General features: G+C 37.8%; 1 long non-coding RNA gene across 2 annotated transcripts; it reads left to right on the plus strand.

The window, feature by feature from the left end:
- Positions 1-233: 233 nt before the first annotated feature.
- LOC117312222 (uncharacterized) lies at positions 234-25,630 on the plus strand. Of its 2 annotated transcripts, none has more exons than XR_004526494.2 (3): positions 234-368; positions 17,387-17,502; positions 25,261-25,630. It is a non-coding gene; the product is annotated as an uncharacterized lncRNA (long non-coding RNA). The 2 variants fall into 2 exon arrangements; XR_012331230.1 differs by having other exon boundaries at positions 25,371-25,630.
- Positions 25,631-25,751: the final 121 nt, after the last annotated feature.

Here is a 25,751-nt window from a genome sequence, read left to right on the forward strand (position 1 = left end):
AGGTTGCAGAATTGTAGCTCTTCTTGTTTCTGCTGTCTGCCCTCTGGTGGATGAGGCTATCTAAGAAGCTTGTGCAAGTTTCCTGATGGGAGGGACTGGTGGTGGGTAGAGCTGGGTGTTGCTCTGGTTGGCAGTAAAACTTTAATCTGCTTGTCTGCTGATGGGTGGGGCTGGATTTCCTCCCTGTTGGTTTTTTGGCCTGAGGTGACGCAACACTGGAGCCTACGGGGCTCTTTGGTGGGGCTAATGGTGGACTCTGAGAGCTCATAGGAAGGAGTATTTCCCAGAACTTCTGTTGCCTGTGTCCTTGTCCCCATGGTGAGCCACATCCACCCCCACCTCTGCAGGAGACCCTCCCACACTAGCAGGTATGTCTGTTTCAGTCACTATGGGGTCACTGCTCCTTTCCCTGGGTCCCAATGTGCACACTACTTTGTGTGTGTCCTCCAAGAGTGGAGTCTCTGTTACCCCCAGTCCTGTCAAGATCCTGCAATCAAATCCCACTAGGCTTCAAAGTCTGATTCTCTGGGAATTCCTTCCCCCATTGGGTATAAGTGTTCTCCAGTTTGTGAGTCACCTACACAGATGTTATGGGAATTGATTTTATTGTGATTGTGCCCCTCCTACCATCTCACTGTGGCTTCTCCTTTGTCTTTAGATGTGGGGTATCTCTTTTGGTGAGTTCCAGTGTCTTCCTGTCAATGATTGTTCAGCAGTTATTTGTGATTCTGGTGCTCTCGCAAGAGGGAGGGAGCACACATCCTTCTACTCCACCATCCTGAATCAATCTGCCTTAGATGTAAGATTCTTGGTTGATGGTATTTTTCTTTCAGCCCTTTGGATCTTTACCCTGTTGCTTTATGGTGTCCATTGTTTCTAATGAGAAGTGAACTAATTCTTTTATTAGGGTTCTTGTATGTGATGAGTCATTTTTTTCTTGCTGCTTTCAAAATTTTGCCTGTGGCTTTCAACATTTTTACCATGATGTGTCTGTGTGTGGATCTCTTTGTATGCACCCTACTTCGAATTCATGGAATGTATAGATCAATGTTTTTCATCAAAGATGTGAATTTTTCACCGGCATTTTCTCTATTTTTTTTAGCTCTGTTAATTTTTCTTCATTTTTTATTCTCACTGTTTTTTTAGATTGCATAATCGTCTTCTACTTTAGAGTTCATTGATTCTCCTTCCAGGTCAAACCTACTCTACTCAAACCTACTTTAGTAATATTTCATTTTGGTTATTGAATTATATTTGAAATTAATCTGGTAGTTTCAATAATTTTCATTTGATTCCTTTTTATAATTTCTATGTCTTTATTGGTGTTCAGTATTTGATAAGATATTGTCATCTTAGCTTTCCTTACTTTGTTAAACAGCTTCCTTTTGTTATTTGCATATAGTTATAATGTCTGTTTTGAAGTCTGTCCATCAAATACTACAACTGGGTCTTTTCACGGGCATTTCCTGTTGCCTGCTTTTTGTTTGTGTATGTATGTGTCACACTTTCTTGTTTAGCTGCATGTCTGATAATTTTTTTCTGAAAGTTTGATATTTTGGGCAACATATTGTAGCAATTCTGGATGCTGATTCTCCTTACCCCTTTCTGGGGCTTGTTTTGTTGTGTTTGGTTATTACTTTGTTTAGAGGATTGGTTAGATTATTTTAGTGAAGTCTATTTTCATATCAGCGTGAACCCTCTGATATTGCTCTTCAAAGGGTGCAGCTTTGGGCATGCACACAGTCACCCTGGGAGGACAGTGATTTTAGCAGGGTTCTCTTTGACTGTCACTTTCTCTAAACTCTCTGTTAAATTGTCTGTTTACTTTGATGTCTCCCTCAGATTTTAGTCTCCTCTACTTGCAGGCTGGTTGCTCTATTGTTTTCAATAATGCCCTGAAACACAAATGGGATTACAGTCAGATACAAATAAATCCAAGTAAAAGTAGTTTTTGAGACTAGTCTTTGAGGGTTGTTCTGACCCCAAGAGGGTTCCTTTCAACCATCTCTTTCTATGGTTCTCTTTGGTCAGCTAGTTGGCTTGCAGTTTAGCTTTTAATCTGTCATAAAGCTACCAGTCTCCTCATAATTGCTTACCACGAAAAACTCCATTTATTTATTTTCCTTTCTTTTTCTTTTTCTCCTCCTTTTCCTCCACCTCCTCCCCCCCCACTTCCTTTTCTTGTCCCCCTTCCCCTTCTCCTTTTTCTTTCACCTTGGCAGCCATACCTGACTTTAAGCCTGGAACTTCCTAGGTGTTAACTCTTAATATGAGTGCCCTTGGAAGCAGGCTTCTCAGCTACTACTTCTTTCTGTATGCTCTTATCTGCAATCCATTACAAAAATTGTTGGTCTCAGCCACAGATGATCTTCTCCTATCCTTTGGTAAAACTTTTAAAGAAGACAGTGAATATATTTCAATAATGTCAACCTGCACACACACACACACACATACACACACACTTTCTCATCATCCTCCAATTGCCTAAATGGAATTTCTTGAGTTGGAAAACTCCTAAGAAGGTTAAGGGGATTTCACTGATGGGATGGATGCTCTAATATAATACTGTGAGTCTTGAGAAAACACCATTTTCCTATGGTTGGGTGGAGGAAAGATGCAACGTTAATATCCTCTACCAGTAATTCATGTCTTGTGGCCATTTTACCTTTTACAGGTTTCTAAGTGAGTAGAATAGCCAGATAAATTATCTAAATAATTCATTTCATACTCTGGATTTAAATTGCCTTCTCAAAGGAAAGGTAATATGTTGGGTTATTTGCTTTTCTCCTCAGCTCCATTTTTCAAATAAACTGTAAAATGGCACCACCATGTGGTTGAAATGTGCATTGTTCTCAGAAATCCAACACTGCAACAATCCAGTGAGTCAGACCAGTTGTCATTCATTAATTTACTCAACAAATATTTTCTGAGAGCCCACCTGTGCTGGGCTATGTTATTTGTACTGGGAACACTATAAATAAAACAAATGCAGTCTCTGACCCCTTAAATTTCACATTCACTGTTCACATTTTCTTTGGTTAAACAACCTATATCAAACATTAAAATGCAAAAGCACATCTTTTTAGTTGTTTTTATTGGTATAAGAAAAAGTGGACAAAATATTAATCCTGGCTTTGTCATTGACTAGCTGTGTAAAAATACTCACTTTTTCCCTATGGTACTCAGCGTTTTATGGTTGTCCCAGATAAATGTCTCCTAACTGATAATATATTAAAACAATGAGGATGATTTGCTAAGGAAAAAAAAAAGACCATATATTAACATATTCCAAAGTTTGCCTGCAAGGCTGGGGAATTTATAAATCCCTGAATATTATCTATGGTCTCTTTAGGCCCACCTACACGTAAAGTTAAGGTCTGTTGGATTAGGTGATTTCAGGTGTCCCTCCTAGCTATAACAATATTTGGTTCTTATGATCAGAAATAGTTGATAATAGAACCAATCCTGAGGTAAAGCTGCAATTTCTATTCAAGGATCCTGTGTTCTAAGCCCTCCCAATACATATACTGAATGCCATAGTTGCTTCATTATAGCACTGTTTTGCTTTATTGCAACTTCCTGCCCTTAGGGATAAAGTTCTGTGTGAGTGAAGGAACCACACAATGTGTTGTCCAAACCAGGACACTTTTGAGAGTGAAATGGAAGGAAAGTTCCTTCAATAAATATTCACCTCATAAATTTAGTATAAAATTAAATTGGTTAATGCATTAAATGAGCTCACAATAGTGATTGGCACATAGTAAGCAGCCTATAAATCTTAGTCCTTAATTAGTAATCATGGGCAACTAGCTGTATATCCCTACCGGTTTTCCTACCGTTACCTCTCTTCAACTTACCTTCCACTCTGCTTCCAAAAGTATTTTTGTAAAGTACAAATATTCTGTTCCTTTCCCTCCTGGTAAACCTATTAATAGGTAACACACAAATTCTCTTGAATCTGTACTCTGGCTGTATTTCAAGTTGTTCCTCCCCATCAATCCTCACAACACTCACCTTTAATTCAGCTACAGTTCTTCCAAGCCCAAACCCCACTCTTCTACCTCCATGCCCTAGTATCCTACCATGGATATTGTGCCTCCTAAATTTTGCCTATCAAAATCCTTCTCACATTTTAACTCTTATTTCGGGTTCTTCTAAATAACATAAGACCAAAATTTGTTTTTGCATCTCTATTTTAACTTATGATAATACGAGCTATTTATTAAATTTACACTAAGTGTCAGGCACTTTTCTAAATAAGCTCTTTAAATGTCATTATCTCTCAGCATGTTGGAAAAAGAAACATAGACATATCTAAATATAATTCAATGCAAAGAGCAGTGAGTAAGGCTTATGACAGAAGTTAGACCTGTGCTTGATGCAAAGCAGAATACCATGGCAGTTGAACACGTGGGCTCCAGAATACGATGACCTGGGTTATAATTCTGGCTCTATAATTTGCTAGTTATGTGACTTTGAGGATGTATTGCTCTCTTTCTTTTTTCTTTTTTTTTCTTTTTTGATCCTCTCTGAAACTACTTGAAACTATTTATAAAGTTAGTCACAGTGACAATTTTCATATATGTGATTATTGCGGCACTTAAATTATGAATATCTGAAACAAAAGATTGAATTTTTATTTTCTTTGCTGTGTTCCCCACAATGTAATCGCAAATGTACTACCTACACAAGAGAGGTGATTTTTGACCGTGTCATTCAAATATTCAGCATGTCACCAAAGGCTCACACTGAATACTAATGGAGGGATTTGTGGATGTTTCCTGGGCAGGATCATGGAAGTAGTTGAGAAAAATAATTCTGTCTTCAAATGGATAGCTTCTAAATTCAGAGGTAGCCAGATTTGGGAGACACAGTTAAGCTGACTTGATTGTTCTAAATTTGTGATTTCTTCAGATAATCTTCTTTCCTGCTTGTGGTGTGTCCAATTGGACAACTGCAGCCTTTATTTTTTTTAAAAGGGACAAATTCCTGAGAAGACCAAAAATTGATTTTCAGAGGTTACAGAGTCCTTCACAAACTCATTAAGAAGAGTCAACAAAAAGAACTGCAGCTGGTTGACGAATGGTTTCAAAAACACCCCATGAAAATAGTGTACTGTGAAATGTCTTTTGTTACTTAGGCTGGAATAGGGCTGGAACATGGCAGGGGAGCTGGGGCAGGAAGGTGTGAGGTGAATATCTTTTCTATGGAGTCTAGATCTTTACATAAATAAAGACAGGGTTTCATTGTGTGATTTGTTTTCTCTCCTGACTTTCCAAAGGGTTGAGTCTTCCCTGACTCCATGCACATCTGCAGTTGTCTTAGGAAAACATCTGGGGTTAATCCCCAGTATGTCATGCTGGATGAAAACTGCATCCTTCCAAATGGTTTTCCAACCTCCTGTCTCCCCACGTTCCTTTGTATGATGCCAGAGTAAACTTTGTCATACAAACCTTGATCACGTCACACCTCTCCTCAAAAATCCCATTGCCTTTGAATTGGGTTAAAACTATTCATCCTGACAGTTAAGGATTTTCTCAGTAAGACCAGTCCCTCTTTCCCAGTGGTGTTTCCCCCACTTTCCCTCTCAGTACTTTACATCCTAGTCAGCTTTTATTTCACTCTCTGATCACACCTACACATTTTTTTCCTCCTCTATCCTTAGGTCTTCATTGATGTCACTTCTCATCTGAAATGTACTTGGTGCTATCTGTTTCCTAGCTTTTCCTATGCAGGGTAGAGCAGCTTTAATAATAAAAAAGAGTAATATCCAGTATCAAGTTGAACTGTGTGAATCACCACATTAGAAATAAGAATTCAAATACTGGAAAGTTATTGAGGTTCAGCATATTCATTTATAGAATACAGGTATCTTCACAAATATTACCTCATTTGCTCTTCACAGTGACCTGTGAAATGGATGGAACTGAAGCTCAGCAGTGTGCATTGATTTGTTCAGTATCATTTGGGTGGTAAAGGAATGGAACTAAAATTTGAAATCAGCTCTCCTGAGACCGTATATTCCAATTTCAAAAACTATACTCTTTCCACAATGGAACACTGCCATTTCTTCCAGGAGGACTTTTTCAATTTTTTCAAGTTGTATAATCCCTCCTTATGTTTCTTTTTGATATATAAGGCCTACATAAACTAAAAATTGAAAATCTCAAAAAAAAAAGCCTACATAATACCCTTATAATATTTAAATAAAGAAATACAGCTAAGTATTAATAAGTAATACTGATTAAGTGTATCTTTATTTTCAATTTTTAATTTAGCCTAAATAAATCCTCTGAGTCGAACACAATGCAGTGTATTATACATACAGAAATACTATATGCTCTTCTAAGAAAATTCAATTAAGCTAAAACAATTGGGTAGCATGTTTAGATCATGAAAATAAATTAAAAAGGCACAAGCAGGAAGCATCTTCATCTCTGCTCTGTAGGATTCAGACTTTCCAGTGGTGACTCTTGGAGCAAATTGAGCAAGCTACACATGTTCCCTTTGCCGTAGGAGCAGAAGTCCACAACACCAATGGAAACTCACTGAAAAGTAAACATGATGAATGTATTTTTCAGTTCTTAGAATTATAGAAGTCTTTTACTGAAAGAGAAGATGCTCTTGCCTACTTATTTAAATGGTTCTTGCCTTCTGGAAGAAATCTAAAACAGGTTCACAGATTTCTAAATTTCCTGCGATTGATTTTCATAATTGTAAATAGCTTTATTGAGGTATAATTTACTTAGAATGAATTTTGATAAATATTCACAGTGATGTAAATGCCACCAAAACCTTCGTACAGAATCGATCACCCCAAAAGTTCCCTGGTCTTTTTCAACCAATACCCTTCCTTCATATCTGCCTTATGGCAACCACTGATCTATTTTCAGCTACTAGAGTTTTTAGTATTCTGGAATTTCATATAAATGAAATCATATAGTACATAGCATTTTGTATTTGGGTTCTTTCACTTAGCATCTTTTTTCTAACTTTATTGTAGGATTGTTTAGATTTACTAAGACGGCAAAAATTGTACAAAGTCCCCATATATACTATACACCACTTCTCTGACTATTAATGTCTATATTAGTATGTACATTTGTTAAAGTTAATGAACCAATTGATATACTTGTATTAACTAAAGATAATATTTTATTCAGATTTTCTTCACTTTTACTCTTGTCCTTTTTCTGTTCCAAGACCCCATCCAGATACCAATTATTTGTAGTAGTCACATCTCCTTAGGTTTCAATTTGCTGTGAAAATTGTCAGAATTTCCTCATTTTTTAAATTGAAGTATAGTTTATTTACCATATTATGTTAGTTTCAGGTGTACAACATATTGACTCAGTATTTTTATGGATTATACTCCATTTAAAGTTATTATAAAATATTGGCTGTGCTATACAATATACCTTGTAGATTATTATATACATGGTATTTTGTACCTCTTAATCCCCTACACCTATCTTGCCTCTCCCCACCTCTTTCTCTCCACTGGTAAACACTAGTTTATTCTCTATATCTGTGAGTCTGTTTCTGTTGTGTTATATTCATTGCTTGTTTTATTTTTTGGATTTCACATGTAAGTGATAACATACAGTATTTATCTTTCTCTGTCTGACATATTTCACTAAGCATAATACACTCCTTGTCCATCCATGCTGTGGCAAATGGAAAAATTTTATTCTTTTCCATGGCTGAGTAATATTACAATGTGTGTGTGTGTGTGTGTGTGTGTGTGTGTGTGTGTGTGTGTGTATCACTTCTTCTTTATCCATTCATCTGTTGTTAGACACTTAGATTGCTTCTATATCTTGGTTATTGTAAATAATGCTGCTGTGAACATCGGGGTGTATGTATCTTTTTGAGTTCATGTTTTCATTTTCTTCAGATATATATCCAGGAGTAGAATTGCTGGATCATATGGTAGTTCAATTTTTGGTTATGTGAGGAACCCCCATACTGTTTTCCATAGTGGCTGCATCAATTTACATTCACATCACGGATGTACAGTTATTACCTTTCCTCCACATCCTCACCAACATTTGTTATTTGTAGCCTTTAAATGCCAGCTATTCTCACAGGTGTAAGTTTTCCTAGGGAAGATCCAAGGGTTTTAATCTAAGAGTAATTTAGCATCCATTTCCAAGTGCAAGTTCTTTCCAGTCAGTTTGGGGGAGCAAGATTATTCCCAGCCCATTATGGGATCTTGCTATTGTTCTGTTTTCCCCTTTGGGTTGTTTTCTCCTAGCCTCTGGTTGTGTCCTCTGACGTGTGTACAGATAATACTCAGCTGAAGACCCAAGAGGACCTCTCTGAATATCTCATGTGACTTCCATCTGTGCAACTGCTCTCTTTTCTAGTATCCTGCCCCCAAACTCTAACCACTTTGATCTTTCTGAACTTTGATGTCTGTTTAAATGACTAAATTCTGTCCTTAATTCAGTAAGAACATCAAGTTCTGTTTGGTTTCTTTATCCTGAGTGTCACCTAGACATATATTCTAGACATAAGCTGGTGAAATTTTACAGTTTACCTTGTTTCCCTTCTCTCCGGGATCATAGCTCTGCATGGTTTCATGTATTTTGTTCAATTGGCAAGTTATTTAAATATAAAGATACATCTCCTCTCTCTTACTCCATCTTAGCTCAAATGAAAGTTTACATTAATATTGTGTGAGCTTTTTAAAGAATATTAAATAGTTTTAATATTGTTGTATTTATGGATTTTTCCCACGTAGTATATTAATTCACATGGTTTGCTTCACACTCTGCTTACATTTTTGCTAATTTTATAAGGATGTGCTATCACTCCCTGTATTAAATCTTAGGAGTTTTTTGGTTTCATTTTATGTTTTGCTTTAAACATGGAAAAACACAACATAGGACATGAAGTCTAGAGGTCGTAGACTTTCTGCTCTACGTCACCTGAGTTTGAGTAACACTCAATCCTATTCTGGCCAATTTGCAGGTTGGGAATATACAATAAATTTAACTGGTGAAATGGAAAAAGAAGAGATAAAGTTTAGGAGATTAGAGATGTAGGTAAAAACTAATATACCATGAGCTCATGAAAAAGAGAGCACTAATTCTGTACCCTTCACATTGCCTAGTACATGCCTTGTGTATAACAGTCAAATTGAATTGAAAAAATAATTTATGATCTTACGAGATTTGGAGCAAGTGCTCCATGTAGCCTTGTTTTTTTTTTTTTTTTTCATTCTTTTTTTTTTAACATCTTTATTGGAGTATAATTGCTTCACAATGGTGTGTTAGTTTCTGCTTTATAACAAAGTGAATCAGTTATACATATACATATGTACCCATATCTCTCACCTCTTGTGTCTCCTTCCCTCCCACCCTCCCTATCCCACCCCTCTATGTGGTCACAAAGCACCGAGTTGATCTCCCTGTGCTATGCGGCTGCTTCCCACTAGCTATCTATTTTACGTTTGATACTGTATATATGTCCATGCCACTCTCTCACTTTGTCACAGCTTACCCTTCCCCCTCCCCCTATCCTCAAGTTCATTCTCTGGTAGGTCTGCGTCTTTATTCCCGACATGCCCCTAGGTTCTTCATGACCACTTTTTTCCTTAGATTCTTTATATATGTGTTAGCATACGGTATTCTTTTTTTCTCTTTCTGACTTACTTCACTCTGTGTGACAGACTCTAGGTCCATCCACCTCACTACAAATAACTCAGTTTCTTTTCTTTTTATGGCTGAGTAATATTCCATTGTATATATGTGTCACATCTTTATCCATTCATCTGTTGACAAACACTTAGGTTGCTTCCATGTCTGGGCTATTGTAAATAGAGATGCAATGAACATTGTGGTACATGACTCTCTTTGAATTACGATTTTCTCAGGGTATATGCCCAGTAGTGGGATTGCTGGGTCGTATGGTAGTTCTACTTTTAGTTTTTTAAGGAACCTCCATACTGTTCTCCATAGTGGCTGTATCAATTTACATTCCCACCAACAGTGCAAGAGGATTCCCTTTTCTCTACACCCTCTCCAGCATTTATTTGTAGATTTTTTGATGATTGCCATTCTGACCAGTATGAGATGAGATCTCATTGTAGTTTTGATTTCCATTTCTCTAATGATTAATGATGTTCAACATTCTTTCATGTGTCTGTAGGCAATCTGTATATCATATTTGGAGAAACGTCTATGTAGGTCTTCTGCCAATTTTTGTATTGGGTTGTTTGTTTTTTCAATATTGAGCTGCATGAGCTGCTTGTAAATTTTGGAGATTAATCCTTTGTCAGTTACTTCATTTGCAAATATTTGCTCCCATTCTGAGGGTTGTCTTTTGGTCTTGTTTATGGCTTTCTTTGCTGTATAAAAGCTTTTAAGTTTCATTAGGTCCCATTTGTTTATTTTTGTTTTTTATTTACATTTCTCTAGGAGGTGGGTCAAAAAGCATCTTGCTGTGATTTATGTCATAGAGTGTTCTGCCTATGTTTTCCTCTAAGAGTTTGATGGTGTCTAGCCTTACATTTAGGACTTTAATCCATTTTGAGTTGACTTTTGTGTATGGTGTTAGGGAGTGTTCTAATTTCATTCTTTTACATGTAGCTGTCCAGGTTTCCCAGCACCACTTATTGAAAAGGCTGTCTTTCCTCCATTGTATATTCTTGCCTCCTTTATCAAAAATAAAGTTACCATATGTGCGTGGGTTTATCTCTGGGCTTTCTATCCTGTTCCATTGATCTATATTTCTGTTTTTGTGCCAGTACCATACTGTCTTGATTACTGTAGCTTTGCAGTATAGTCTGAAGTCAGGAAGCCTGATTCCCCCAGCACCGTTTTTCTTTCTCAAGATGGCTTTGGCTATGCAGGGTCTTTTGTGTTTCCATACAAATTGTTAAATTTTTTGTTCTAGTTCTGTGAAAAATGCCAGTGGTAGTTTGACAGGGATTGCATTGAATCTGTAGATTGCTTTGGGTAGTAGAGTCATTTTCACAATGTTGATTCTTCCAATCCAAGAACATGGTATATCTCTCCATTTATTTGTATCATCTTTAATTTCTTTCATCAGTGTCTTATAATTTTCTGCATACAGGTCTTTTGTCTCCTTAGGTAGGTTTATTCTTAGATATTTTATTTTTGTTGCAATGGTAAATGCGAGTGTTTTTTTAATTTCACTTTCAGAATTTTCATTATTAGTATATAGGAATGCAAGAGATTCCTGTGCATTAATTTTGCATCCTGCTACTTTACCAAATTCATTGATAAGCTCTAGTAATTTTCTAGTAGCATCTTTAGGATTCTCTATGCATAGTATCATGTCATATGCAGTGACAGCTTTACTTCTTCTTTTCCAATTTGGATTCCTTTTATTTCTTTTTCTTCTCTTATTGCTGTGGCTAAAACTTCCAAAATTATGTTGAATAATAGTGGTGAGAGTGGACAATCTTGTCTTGTTCCTGATCTTAGTAGAAATGGTTTCAGTTTTTCACCATTGAGGACAATGTTGGCTGTGGGTTTATCACATGTGCCCTTTATTATGTTGAAGAAAGTTCCCTCTATGCCAAGTTTCTGGAGGGTTTTTATCATAAATGGGTGTTGAATTTTGCTGAAATCTTTCTCTCCATCTATTGAGATGATCGTATGGTTTTTCTCCTTCAATTTATTAACATGGTGTATCACATTGATTGATTTGCGTATATTGAAGAATCCTTGCATTCCTGGGATAAACCCCACTTGATCATAGTGTGTGATCCTTTTAATGTGCTGTTGGATTCTGTTTGCTAGTATTCTGTTGAGGATTTCTGCATCTATGTTCATCAGTGATATTGGCCTGTAGTTTTCTTTCTTTGTGACATCTTTGTCTGGTTTTGGTTTCAGAGTGATGGTGGTCTCATAGAATGAGTTTGGGAGTATTTCTTCCTCTGCTGTATTTTGGAAAAGTTTGAGAAGGATAGGTCTTAGCTCTTCTCTAAATGTGTTAGCTCTTCTCTAAATATTTGATAGAATTTGCCTGTGAAGCCATCTGGTCCTGGGCTTTTGTTTCCTGGAAGATTTTTAGTCACAGTTTCAATTTCAGTGCTTGTGATTGGTCTGTTCACATTTTCTATTGCTTCCTTGTCTTGGCGTGTTTCTCCTTGGATTTATCCTGTACAGAAGTCTCTGTGCTTCCGGGACTTGATTAACTAATTCCTTTCCCATATTAGGGAAGTTTTTAACTATAATCTCTTCGAATATTTCCTCAGTCCCTTTCTTTTTCTCTTCTTATTCAGGGACCCCTATAATTCGAACATTGGTGTGTTTAATGTTGTCTCTGAGACTGCCCTCAATTCTTTTCATTCTTTTTTCTTTATTCTGCTCTTCAGTAGTTATTTCCACTATTTTATCTTCCAGATCAGTTATCCATTCTTCTGCCTCAGTTATTCTGCTATTGATCCCATCTAGAGAATTTTTAATTTCATTTATTGTGTTGTTCATCACTGTTTGTTTGCTCTTTAGTTCCTCTAAGTCCCTGTTAAATGTTTCTTGTATTTTCTCCATTCTATTTCCAAGATTTGGGATCATCTTTACTAACATTATTCTGAATTGTTTTTCAGGTAGACTGCCTATTTCCTCTTCATTTGTTAGATCTGGTGGGCTTTTGCCTTGCTCCTTCATCTGTTGTGTGTTTCTCTGTCTTCTCAGTTTACTTAACTTACTGTGTTTGTAGTCTCCTCTTCGCAGGTTGCAGGTTCATAGTTCCCGTTGTTTTTGGTGTCTGTCCCCAGTGGCTAAGGTTGGTTCAGTGGGTTGTGTAGGCTTCCTGGTAGAGGGGACTAGTGGCTGTGTTCTGGTGGATGAGGCTGGATCTTGTGTTTCTGGTGGGCAGGTCCACGTCTGGTTGTGTGTTTTGGGGTGTCTGTGGCCTTATTATGATTTTAGGCAGCCTCTCTGCTAATTGATGGGGTGTGTTCCTGTTTTGCTAGTTGTTTGGCACAGGGTGTCCAGCACTGTAGCTTGCTGGTTGTTGAGTGGAGCTGGGTCTTGGTGTTGAGATGGAGATCTCTGGGAGATTTTCACCGTTTGATATTACGTGGAGCTGGGAGGTCTCTTGTGGACCAGTGTCCTGAACTTGGCTCTCCCACCTCAGTGGCACAGCCCTGACGCCTGGCTGGAGCACCAAGAGGCTGTCATCCACACAGCTCAGAATAAAAGGGAGAAAAAGTAGAAAGAAAGAAAGAAGAAGATAAAATAAAATAAGATAAAATAAAATAAAGTTACTAAAATAAAAAATAATTATGAAGAAAAAAATTTTAAGTAAAAAAAAAAAAAAAAAAATGGACAGACAGGACCCTAGGACAAATGGTAAAAGTAAAGCTATACAGACAAAATCACACACAGAAGCATACACATACACACTCACAAAAAGAGAAAAAGGGAAAAAAAATAATATATATATATATATATTATATATATATCATTGCTCCCAAAGTCCACCTCCTCAATTTGGGATGATTTGTTGTCTATTCAGGCATTCCACAGATGCAGGGTACATCAAGTTGATTTTGGAGATTTAATCCTCTGCTCCTGAGGCTGGGAGAAATTTCCCTTTCTCTTTTTTTTGGCACAGCTCCCGGGGTTTAGCTTTGGATTTGGCCCCGCCTCTGCATGTAGGTTGCCTGAGGGCATCTGTTCTTCGGTCAGACAGGATGGGGTCAAAGGAGCCGCTGATTCGGGGGCTCTGGCTCACTCAGGCCAGGGGAAGGGGGGGGTGTGGATGCGGGGCGAGCCTGCGGCCCCAGAGGCCAGCATGACGTTGCAGCAGCCTGAGGCGTGCCGTGTGTTCTCCCGGGGGAGTTGTCCCTGGATCACGGGACCCTGGCAGTGGCGGGCTGCACAGGCTCCCGGGAGGGGAGGTGTGGATAGTGACCTGTGCTCGCACACAGGCTTCTTGGTGGCGGCAGCAGCAGCAGCCTTAGCATCTCATGCCCGTCTCTGGGGTCCACGCTTTTAGCCGCGGCTCACGCCCATCTCTGCAGCTCCTTTAAGCGGCGCTCTGAATCCCCTCTCCTCACGCACCAGGAAACAAAGAGGCAAGGAAAAGTCTCTTCCCTCGTCGGTAGCTCCTGACTTTTTCCCGGATTCCCTCCCGGCTAGTTGTGGTGCACTAGCCCCATTCATGCTGTGTTCGCACCGCCAACCCCAGTCCTCTTCCTGCGCTCCGACTGAAGCCCGATCCTCAGCTCCCAACCCCGCCCGCCCCGGCGGATGAGCAGACAAGCCTCTCGGGCTAGTGAGTGCTGGTCGGCACTGATCCTCTGTGCGGGAATCTCTCCGCTTTGCCCTCCGCACCCCTGTTGCTGCGCTGTCCTCCGGGGCACCGAAGCTACCCCCTCCGCCACCCGCAGTCTCTGCCCACAAAGGGGCTTCCTAGTGTGTGGAAACCTTTTCTCCTTCACAGCTCCCTCCCCAAGGGGCAGGTCCCGTCCCTCTCCTTTTGTCTCTGTTTATTCTTTTTTCTTTTGCCCTACCCCGGCACGTGGGGACTTTCTTGCCTTTTGGGAGGTCTGAGGTCTTCTGCCAGCGTTCAGTGGGTGTTCTGTAAGAGTTGTTCCACGTGTAGATGTATTTCTGATGTATCTGTGGGGAGGAAGGTGATCTCCACCTCTTACTCTTCTGCCATCTTGAAGCTCCTCCTCCTGTACCCTTGGTTTTAATAAATGCTTTGAAATTTGGGGATGATAACAGTGTATTGTTAGAAATGAAAAAGACTTAATCACAGTTACAATATGCTTTGAAAAGCTGTACTTATATTTGATCTGAAGTGTATGTTGGAGGAGGTCATCAACAGGACATGACCTCTGATTGACCTGAGAGCTGGACCCAGGCAATCCGAAGCTTCTCACCTCTTCCCCCCTTGGGATGTACATTCAACCCAGTGTTCCCATAATGGCAGCAGTTTTCAAAGACACAACCTTGAGAGAGCAATGTGTTCTTGAGACCATCTGGACTGTGTATGTGACTGAACCCAGTTAAGGCCTCTCTATAAAAACTTTTAAGATTCTGTCAGGCTGATGCAGAGACTGCTTGTTTTGCATTGCCCAAGACAAGTCGCATACGTTAGTGCCATTGCTTTTTAAACCTGTTACCTACCAATTTGGAGTAATCTGCTTCTTTCTTTGTCTTTCCTTGTCTTCCACATTTGGGCTGGGTGGGCTGGGAGGCGCATACTTTCAGATTTCGTGTGGGAACTCCTGAATTTTTGAACCAACAGTGCGTACTTTGAGAAATTCTAATTATGAAACTTAAATTCCTTCAAATTCATGGCTTAAGGAAAATTTGTGGCTTAACAAAAGCATAAAAGGTGTAGCACTTTAGGAATATAGATAGATAGATACACATATACATATATATCTTAGTTTACATGCTTCAAAGTATTAATTAATAAATAGTAAATATCAAGGGCAAATCTCTGAGATTTCCCCTATTTATGAGATACTTGATCTTTTCTTTTGTGGTTTATAATTTGCACAAGAATGAGTATGGTTATGTGCTTATTTTTCCCCTTTTATTATACTTTATTCCTCTACTTTAAACTTTTCAAATATACAAAACTTTTATAATCTCACAGTGAAGGATATTTCCTCTATTTATAGTAGTTCCAGTTATCACAAAGGAACAAAATATGTCTTGCCTTGCAAATATGCATGACAAATTTCCTAAAGTGTTAATATCATGGTCTTTGAGTGAGAGATTCATTCTTGCTTTTAGTTAATATTTTTATCATCAGAAGGCACTCATCCCTCTGCCAAGACAAAACAAAATGGCATGGAACAAATTCAAGGCAAATAACCTTTCCCGAAACATTAATATTTCTGATGAAAGAGATGAATAAAATATAGAGATAGATATGGATGTAAAATAAGAACATAAAAAACTGTCCTTTATTTCTACTTCTCCAGGTCTACTTCTCAAGCAGTAAAGCTATCCTTTTTAAAGTTTAACTAATGCTTTCAAACCACAAATTCAACAGCTTACTTCCTTTATAAAAGGAATCTTAAATATAGGAAGAACAACTGTGATCATAAACATTTCAAATATTATTTTTTCTTCCATTTATTCACTTGCTAATCTTTTGTTTGGTACTTATTATTTGCAGGCATATGCTAGGTTCCTGCAATGCAATATTCTATAAAAGCAATGTAGAACCTCCTTTGAGCTTCTGTTCTCTAGTAGCTTTTTTTTAAAAAATAAATTTATTTCTTTTTTATTTTATTTTTGGCTGCATTGGGTCTTCGTTGCTGCGCGTGGGCTTTCTTTAGTTGCAGCGAGCAGGGGCTACTCTTCATTGCAGTGCATGAGCTTCTCATTGTGGTGGTTTCTCTTGTTGTAGAGCACGGGCTCTAGGTGAGTGGGCTTCAGTAGTTGTGGCATGCAGGCTCAGTAGTTGTGGCTTGAGGGCTCTAGAGCACAAGCTCTGTAGTTGTGGCACATGGGCTTCGTTGCTCCATGGCATGTGGGATCTTCCCAGACCAGGGCTTGAACCCATATCTCCTGCATTGGCAGGCAGATTCGTAACCACTGCACCACCAGGGAAGCCCTCTAGTAGCTTTTAAATCTTCATGAGTCACAAATCTTTGACCCATGCGTTTTGATGCCCCTTAAAATGTCTAGCATTACACTCTGAATTTATCTATTTATTTCTTTATGTTTTTTTGAAAAAAGATTTCCTCCTTTCAGAGGAGATTGCATCTTCCCAGGATTGAGAACGTGTGTACTTTGCTTGCTTTTGCAAACCCAATACCCAGAACAGAGCCAAGAACAATCCAGGCATATACTGGACACTCAATAAATGCTTCTTAAATAAATAGATGAATAAATGCAATTCTCATAAAAATTCTTATCATATGTGTGCCTAATCTATTCCAGTGTTTTCTTTTACGGATGAGGAAGTTGAAGTCAAGACAAATAAATGATTTGTCAAAGGCCATACAGTTGGTTAGTTGCTTTGAAGTAAAACCTATGGCCCTATTCCTAGTAATAAACACTTACCACTAGGCTAATAACTTCTGTTTATCTTAGATATGTGCCTAGTCTAGAGAGAAGAACAAGTAACACCTACTAAGAAACCGAGCTACTTCTGCCAGCTATAAATAGATGAATAAAGCATGCTAATTTTCTATGTGACTATGGATCAGTCACTTTCCCTCTCCAGACAAAGGTATCTTTATCTCTAAAATAATGATTGGAATAAATTATCTGGAAAGTCCCTTCTGGTTTCAATATTCTATGAATCTTTGATTTCTTTTATTCAATTTATATCTATGGAAACAGCTATGAAAGCTATAAAGAACATTAAAGACAATCTTGTCTAACACGACAACAATCTATCTAACGCTATACTCCTTGTCTAACACTAGAAAGAAAATGACTTCCACGTGGTCAGTGGAAGGACTCTGGTGTGAACCTCATTCTTCTACCAATCAGTCCAAGTTATCTTCCTTCATACTACAGTGTCAACCCAGTAATCACCTTGGTGAGTTTTAGAGATTATATTTTGTTAACCATAATTTTAACTGATTTAACACTCCCTTTAAGGAAAATTATTCTACTAGGTTACCCTATTTTTAAAGTGAAACATAGATAATTGATTTTTTGGACACTGTACAAGGAAAGAAAAAGTCCCATCCAACTGCAGCTATTTATGAATTTTTAATCAAATTGAAGCCTTTGGTATTGAAAGTTGTTTTCTTTTGAAAAAAAAAACAAATTAGGTGGCACAGTGAGGAGTCAATGGACCTGAGTTCTAATCACTGAACTCTGTGAGTTACTAGTTATTTGACCTTAGGTTTTGTTTACTTGTGTCCTCTCTAATAAAAAATTAAAAAAAAAAAAAACAACTATCAGCTTATCAGCCTTACAATGTAGTTTTAAAAGTACATGAAGTAGTGAATGGGAAAGCAGTTTGTAAACTCTAAAGTCTTTTACAAATTTCTTAGGAATGAAGTTATTATTTTGAAATAAAACCAAAGTCTTAGAATCATTTGATACTCAAATGTATAATATAATATACCACTATAAGTGTAAATTTATTGTGAACAGTCTGCAACATGGGTTAGATTTTCTTGAGTGTGTGAATGTAAACTTTAAGAAAAATACTTGTGGCAAAAAAAAATCCTTTTTGTCATCTGTTATTTTATAAATGCAAAATATGGAAAACATAAAAATATCCTTTAATCCCAATCAAGTCAGTAATTTTTAGTGTCTTATTAGATTTTCATACTATACACTTAATGGAAATATATTATGTCTATAAATTTTCACTTTAGTCCATATGTATTGAGTAATTACTACATACAAGCAATTAATATATCACTTCAGTGTGATCCCATTACAACTAGTGTCTCTATAAAGTATGTAATTCATTCTGTCTTGAACTGGAGTTATAAATCTATCTCCCTCTACCTCCCTTATTATATATTCATGACCTTTAAAGAGAATATTCACGTATTTTTCTTAATTAGCCTGCTTAAATTAGCATTTAAGAAAATTTAGAGATAATTTAAGCCAGATATTTCTTTTATAATTTAAGAAACTGTAAAAACTGAAATGTCATTTGTGGCAGAAACTGCCTACAAAGAAGCAATTCTACCTTTCAGAACTCTGGTTTATTTATTTTTTTGTTTACATTTATCAAATAACAATATGCTCAGGAAAGATGAACCCTCTACTGCCCCAGGGGTCTAAACCAATCATTGTAATCCCATTTCCTTTGCCAGTGATTAATTTAGACACATGCAGAAGACATGGTCTTGGTCAATGATTTACACAAGAAAGCCTGTTGGAATGTTCTGGAAAATAATTTTCTCCCAATAATAAGAGATGAGGAGATAAGGAAGGTAAAACTGTTCTCCTTCCTCCTCCCTCTCTCCCTCTCTCCTCTACCTTGTATCATTGTGTTACTGAATTAACAAACAGCTTATTCTCCAAAATTATTGTTCTATAAATTTATAAATTCCTATGGTTTATGCCAATTGAGTTTTTTGTTACTCATACCCAAAAGTATCCTAACTGAAAATAGAATTTAGATGATAAAGCAGAAGTATATTGTTGCATAAGGTATAGACACACTATGGTGGATGCGGTATTTTTGTTTCGAAAAAACGAAGTATGTTAAATTTGGACAGTTAAGGCGGATGTCTAAAGTAGGGGTTTTTTTGCCACCCAAAATCATATCTCCTTTCCTATGTCTGGGAAACCTTCCCTCTCATAAAGTAGAAACTTCTCCTGCTGTGGAAGCCAAAAAAATCCCAAATACGGATTTCCTCAGGCTTCCTTATTAAAGAGATTAAAGTATGAGCACAGGACCTCATATATTGATCCAAGTCTGTACTCTGAAACTAATTCTATGAGAAAGATGAGGAATCCATTCTTGCAAGGGAGATGCCCTAGTGGAAATAAATTGAGTACTGATGGTGTTAGAATCTGTGCTTTCTCACAGTATATTCGTGAGAATCATTCTGTGACATGACTTCAGGCTTGTTTTGGTCTCATAGTCTCTAAAACTAGATTTCCAGTTTTCTTGGAGCTATCAAATATTTTGTCATTTCCTTTTTCAGCTTAAGTTAGTCATATTAAATCTCTGCTGCTTGCAAGACAAAAGAGCCTTGACTGATGTATTGAATGAACTTCTGAGAGCGTCACAGGAAATTATTCACAGAACTCAGATACTCAGATGAGAACCTGGCTCCTGCTTTAGTTTAACTGAACCCAGGGATTAAATGTTGAGATTGTGCCTTTTTTTAAAGAACAGATTTTGTAGAAGGAAGGCAAGTCAGGCCCACCAGTACCAGTAGAGCAAGGTAATGAGGTAAGCATGTCAAAAGAGAGTATGGAGTATGGTACACTTTCATGCTGAAGTTTTGAGTGAGAAATCACATTCCAAAGGAGATTAAGGGTGGTTTCCATACAGAACTAAATTTTACTTTGAAAAGCTTTTCAAATGTCTAATTGCATAGGTTTTAATAAGAATGAAATAACCATTGTAAAGAGACAAATTAAATTTAGGCAAAGGTCGACTTTCAGTGGCTGGATTAGGATATCTGAGCATTCTCAAAAACATAAAATAATTATCTTAAATTTATGATTTTTGTCTCTTTTAAATTATCCCCAATCTCCATCCCTTGTAATTCCTTGAATACAAGGAGCTTGAACTGTGAAAGTATTTGTTAAAATGAACCATCACAGCATGAACAAGATATAGTGACTATTAAACTCAGAACTGTGTTCCAGTTAGTATTTTAAAACATATACATCATAAGCACTTTGAGGTATCTGTTTCAAAACATTGTGATGCCCAGGAAACTACGCAATCCCTCATTGAAAGAGAAGTCATAAACTGGTATATCACAGTAAAGAATAATTTTACATTTTAAAATGAACCCTGTCATAGGCTGAGAGTTTAGGATCATAAAATCTCAGCATTGGAAAGGAACCTAAAAATCCTCTGGTCTGTTGGTTCCTATGACTTTCTCCACATCAAAAGGACTTTGGGAGCTTAAAACATTTTAGGCTTCACCCTATATTGATGCAGCCAGATTTAGGAACTACTAATCCATCTAGATCCAACTGCACAACCTTCAGATGCATAGTAGGTTAAAAATAACAGCAGCAAATATTAATTGATGGTCTAAAAGTATATAAGAAAGATCATTTGGGGTAAGTTCCTGTTTACTATTTTGATGAGTTCATAAGAAGTAACATAAAAGAAGAAAGAAAGGAAGACAGTAGTAAAACATCTGGAAAGTTAGAAGGATATGGAACATTCAAGTGTTCTTTTGTTTTTAAGAAAATAATAAGGGCAGCCAACTCTAATGCAGTTTAATCTTTCCTGCATGCACAATACATTTCAGATTCTGAGAAAACAAGCAGTGGGAGTTAAGAGGGAAACTTCTAAGCTACTTCTTGCTTCTCTGGAAAATAAAAGTCATATTACTGTATCAGATAGAATTAGCTGTGGAAGGGAACAGGAGAGTCAATGTAAATTACATGATTCTCTCAGCAAACGCCAGAGTTGAACTCAAGAAAAATAGTCAAGATAGAAGGAAAAGAATATGATGAAATGCCAGCCATGTAACTTTCTCTCTTTATGGAGAGTTCTCTAGCTCTTATTTCATTGTTAAATTTTTCCAGCCATTTTATGTGGTACACATTTCCAAGCCTTCACATTAGATATCTATTCATTTCCTAGAATAGAGAAGAATCTGAAATACACATTAAACTTCAAGACATTTCTTTCTAGAAGGGAATCAGTGGTAGAATGCTAAGCTCAATTTTTTCAACATATTCAGAAAGTTTACCAACTATAAAATTGAGAAGAGGATGGTAAAGGATAAAGTTATCCAAAGATTCTCTAAAGTTGTTACATTCATTTTGTTGTTCTAAACTCAGAAACATGAACAGATAGGGAAATGATTCCTTTTGAACATATGCATCCAACCGCTGTTGTACAGTAGGATTTCCTCATTTTTTATAGCTGAATAATATTCCATTGTGTGATTATATACACACATATATATATATATATATATATATATATATATACACACACACACATACATATCACAACTTCTTTATCCATTCATCTATCAGCGGACACTTGTGTTTTTTCCATGTCTTGAATAATGTAAATAATGTTGCTATGAACATAAGGGTGAAGATATCTATTCAAGTTAGTATTTTTGGTTTTATAGATATATTCCTGGAATCTAAAGCCAGATTTTCTGAATCTAATTTCAGTGGTCTTTCTGACATAAAAAGGTCCCTCTTCTTAAGGACTTATATTATCAATTTAGGTTTTGGCATCAGTGGGCATAAGCAAACTATCCATTGTCATTGCTCTTCAGCCAAAGACCACTAGGAACATACTTGTATTGAACAAGTTGGTTCTATTACTTATCACAATGAAGGAGAATACAACCATGAGGAATCATGGTTTGACTTAAGAGGGTAGTAGAAAAAAATCTTAAAGTATAGGATTTAGGCCTTGATTTGGAGGAAGACTTGGGAGAGGGTAGGAAGAAGTGGGGATTTTTAGTAAGAAGAGCAGTTCTTTTATTGTACCTTAATAAGTCATATCTATATAGAAAAGAGACTAGAATGATGATAAAATTGTGATTGGTAAAGAAACAGCAATTATTCATTTAGGCCAAGAAAGAGGAAATTTGGTATTTTGTGGGTGGCCCAGTCACCTTACTTTTGTTTGTGCTTATACATAATTATGAAATAACCATATTTTTTCTCATTTTATCATGGTCTGAATGTAACCTTCTCTGGGGTTTATGATAAGTAAAATTGTTTATATTTAATAGAATAACATGGCTGGTTGTGAGTGCCGGGCAAGCTTCTAAATGTCTGGGACTGCCTTTTCTTGCATTCTTTCACTAGTATAGAAAGATTCAGTGCAGTTGGAGATATAGGAGAGTGTTCAAAGGTAGTAAATTGGTTCTGGTACAAACTTCAGTGTGTTGAGGGGCAGGAGGGTTAGTGGGTGGGAGTACTTCCCCACCCAACAAGCAATCCTCAGGACACTAGCTGGGTATCCCAAAATTTAACTCAATTCTGACACTACCCGGAGATCACATCAGATTCCACAGGTTAAGGGTTCAGTTCTACAAGACTGCCACCTGCCCCTCTACCCCCTGCCCCAAACTTCAGATGTCAGTGGCAAGTTCAGGTGGTTACCTATACTTCTGACCAACTAGCTGTAAATCCAAGGTTCCCAAGACTCCTGCCTTGAGTTCAATTAATTTGCTAGAGCAGCTCACAGAACTCAGAGTAACATGTATTATATCACCAGTTCATTATAAAAGAATATAACTCAGGAAGAGCCAAATGGAAGATATGCATAGGACAAAGTATGGAGAAAGAGTGCGGCACTTCCATACCCTCTCCAGGCCCCACTCTCCCCAATCTCTATGTGTTCTCCAAGCTGGAAGCTCTCGGAACCCTGTCCTTGTGGGGTTTTATTCAGGCGTCACTATATAAGCATGATTGATTAAATCATTGGTCATTGGCAACTGAACTCAATCTTCAGCCTCTCTCCCTTCTCTGGAGATGGAGGTGTGGGTGGGGTGAGACTGAAAGTTTCAACCCTTTAATCATATGGTTTGTTCTCCTGGCAACCAGCGCTCATTCTTAGGTGGGAGTCTAAAGATCTGACATGAAAAAAGACACCTTGATCAGTCCCATTATTTAGAAAATTCCGAGGGTTTTAAGAGCTCACGATATCACAGATGGAAATATAAGTTTGAGATTAATCAGACATGGTTGGAATTTTCAGATGGGTCCCTCCCTCCCCTTAGCAAGAGAGAGAAGAGTAAACATAATGCAGGAATTCAGTATTGAATGAATCGCATTTAAGAAAGGAAAAAGAAGACTGAGGAAGCAAACAAAAGTTATTTTAATGTTTTTAATTATATTTAAACAAACTTACGGGAAAAGAACACCTTTTAATAACGTACCTAGGACAAAGTCTATAGTCACTGATACAGGGATTTACAACCTAAATCTCCCTTCAAGAAAACGGAACTCACTCCTCCAACTTCTGGAAATACGGTCAGAAGAAAATCTTCAGCTGTTAACTCCTTAAAGAGGTTGTCTAGTCTGAAAAGAGTCACCTGGTCCAAGGTCATGTGCTCTTCCTCAAGTAGTGTGTTTCCAATAACTAATTACATGCAGTATGAAAGTCCTCTCCCCTCACCACATCTCAGGACAGCTCTGAACATTCATCTCAATTTCAAAACTTTAAGCATTTTGGCTGAAACCTCTGTTGATACTGTCAGAGTTTAGCTTCTCTCTCAGCCCAATCCTGCTTCCTTTCCTTCCCTTCCACAGGGGTTGATCTCAAGAACACTCCCTAATAAACTTCCTGCACACTAATCTCTGTATGCCCCATACGTCAGAGTATGCTTCCCAGGGAACCCAGGCTGCAACATTTGGTAGCAGAAGTGGTCAGAAAAAGTAGACACCAGTATGGGACCTTAAAGCTAGATGGTGAGGACTCATCACCCAGCTCACAATAATGCCCTCATCCCTGGTGGTAGGTGGTGCACAGAGAGCCCTGGTATATAGTAAAAGTGCAATTATTAAAACTGCCCCATTGATGAGCTAGCATATTTTATTATACCAGTGGAAGGGAATGCATTAGGACAAGGTTTCCCAACTTCAGCACTACTGACATTCTGGATCAGATACTTATTATTGTTGGGGACTGTCCTATGCACTGAAGGATTTTTGCAGCATCCCTAGCCTCTATTCAGTAGATACCAAGATCACACTCTCCCATCCCACCCCACCAGTTGTGATAATCACAAATGTTTCTGGACATCGACAAATACCCTTTCCACTTTTCTTTTCTATGTCTTTGCTTATTTAAGACTTCAGCCTAAATATGTCTCCTTCACCTCTGCCTGTCAGTTAACTGTTTTCTTTTTTTGAGGGGGGCGTGTCCTTGGTTCAGTGCCAACTGCACCTAAAGTCTTTTTATATGGCCAAGATATAATAACTCTTCTTTGCCATTTCCCATTTTCTCTTAATATCTCTACATAATCCGAATGAATCATGCTTCACAAGTACTAATGCTGCCCCATGTATATTAATGCCCACTTTACTATGACTCTGAGGTTTTGTATGGTTTACCTATAAGAAATCCAGTATTCCACAGACTTCTCCTTAGTACATGTTCCATGAAACTCAAGAATGTTTATGTAAGTCTTGGTCATTTCGCACTGTTAGTTGTACCTGCCAGTGAATCAGGAACTCACCTCCTCTGATGACCATGAGTTCAGCAGCTGGGCTTCAAGCACAGATCAATTGCCCACATGTGATTCCAGGAGTTCTGCTTGTGCAATGCCCCTCATGCTGACTTCTGCTTCTCAGCGCAAATACTTATCAGTTTGCTGAAGCCAATGTTGCTCTGGTGACAGGAGGGGAACATTTCAGCAGTTTGCCTGCCTAAATGTCTCCCAGCAAAGCTCAGGCAAGTGCTTGAGCATTGATGTGTTACAACTCTCAGTGGTATAGGTCTTTCAAGTTACATACACAGCTATCATTCTTCAGGAAACATATATGCTGCAAATGTGTCTGGGACAGAATTCTTTTCTCTATGAGCACTCTCCTAAATGCAAAACCAATACTCCTTTTATCTTTCTGCTCAGTGCTGACTAGCTGTGGCCTTTTTCCTTTACCGAGACTTCCCTGTGCTCTGTCCCACCTTCCCTTTGTTCTTTTCCAGGGCTGCCCCAGCACATCGGTCATGTGTGAATATCCTTGAAACTCTATGGTGGTAGGTACGGCACAGAGATGGTTCAGGCTGTCAGAGTTCAATCTCTCTTTTTTCCTCAGGAGATGCTTTTCTTCCAAACAGATGATGATGCAGGTGAGCTTGTGTGGGGAGAATTTGCTTCTAATTCTTCTTGTCAGAAACAAGGCACTGTTTTAAACTATGTTTTCCCACATTGTCATAGGTCCCAGAGATGAACTATGTAGTTCTATGTGCCTTTTGGGCCTTTGCTCTGTATGTTCTTTGACACTACTAAAATGTATCAGATTGACTTTAAACAGTAGATTGTAAGTTTTACTAACTTGAGAAATAAAAAAGAGAAAAACTAAAATGCTTTTAGAGTCTATTTCTAGAATAAATTCAGACCTCTGGACCTATGACATAACTTGTATTCTTATTTTTTTGGAAAAGCAAAAATAATAACAAGAAAAACACAGAACAAG

Source organism: Tursiops truncatus, chromosome 4 (genome assembly GCF_011762595.2).
Source record: "Tursiops truncatus isolate mTurTru1 chromosome 4, mTurTru1.mat.Y, whole genome shotgun sequence".
NCBI classification, from domain to species: Eukaryota; Metazoa; Chordata; class Mammalia; order Artiodactyla; family Delphinidae; genus Tursiops; species Tursiops truncatus.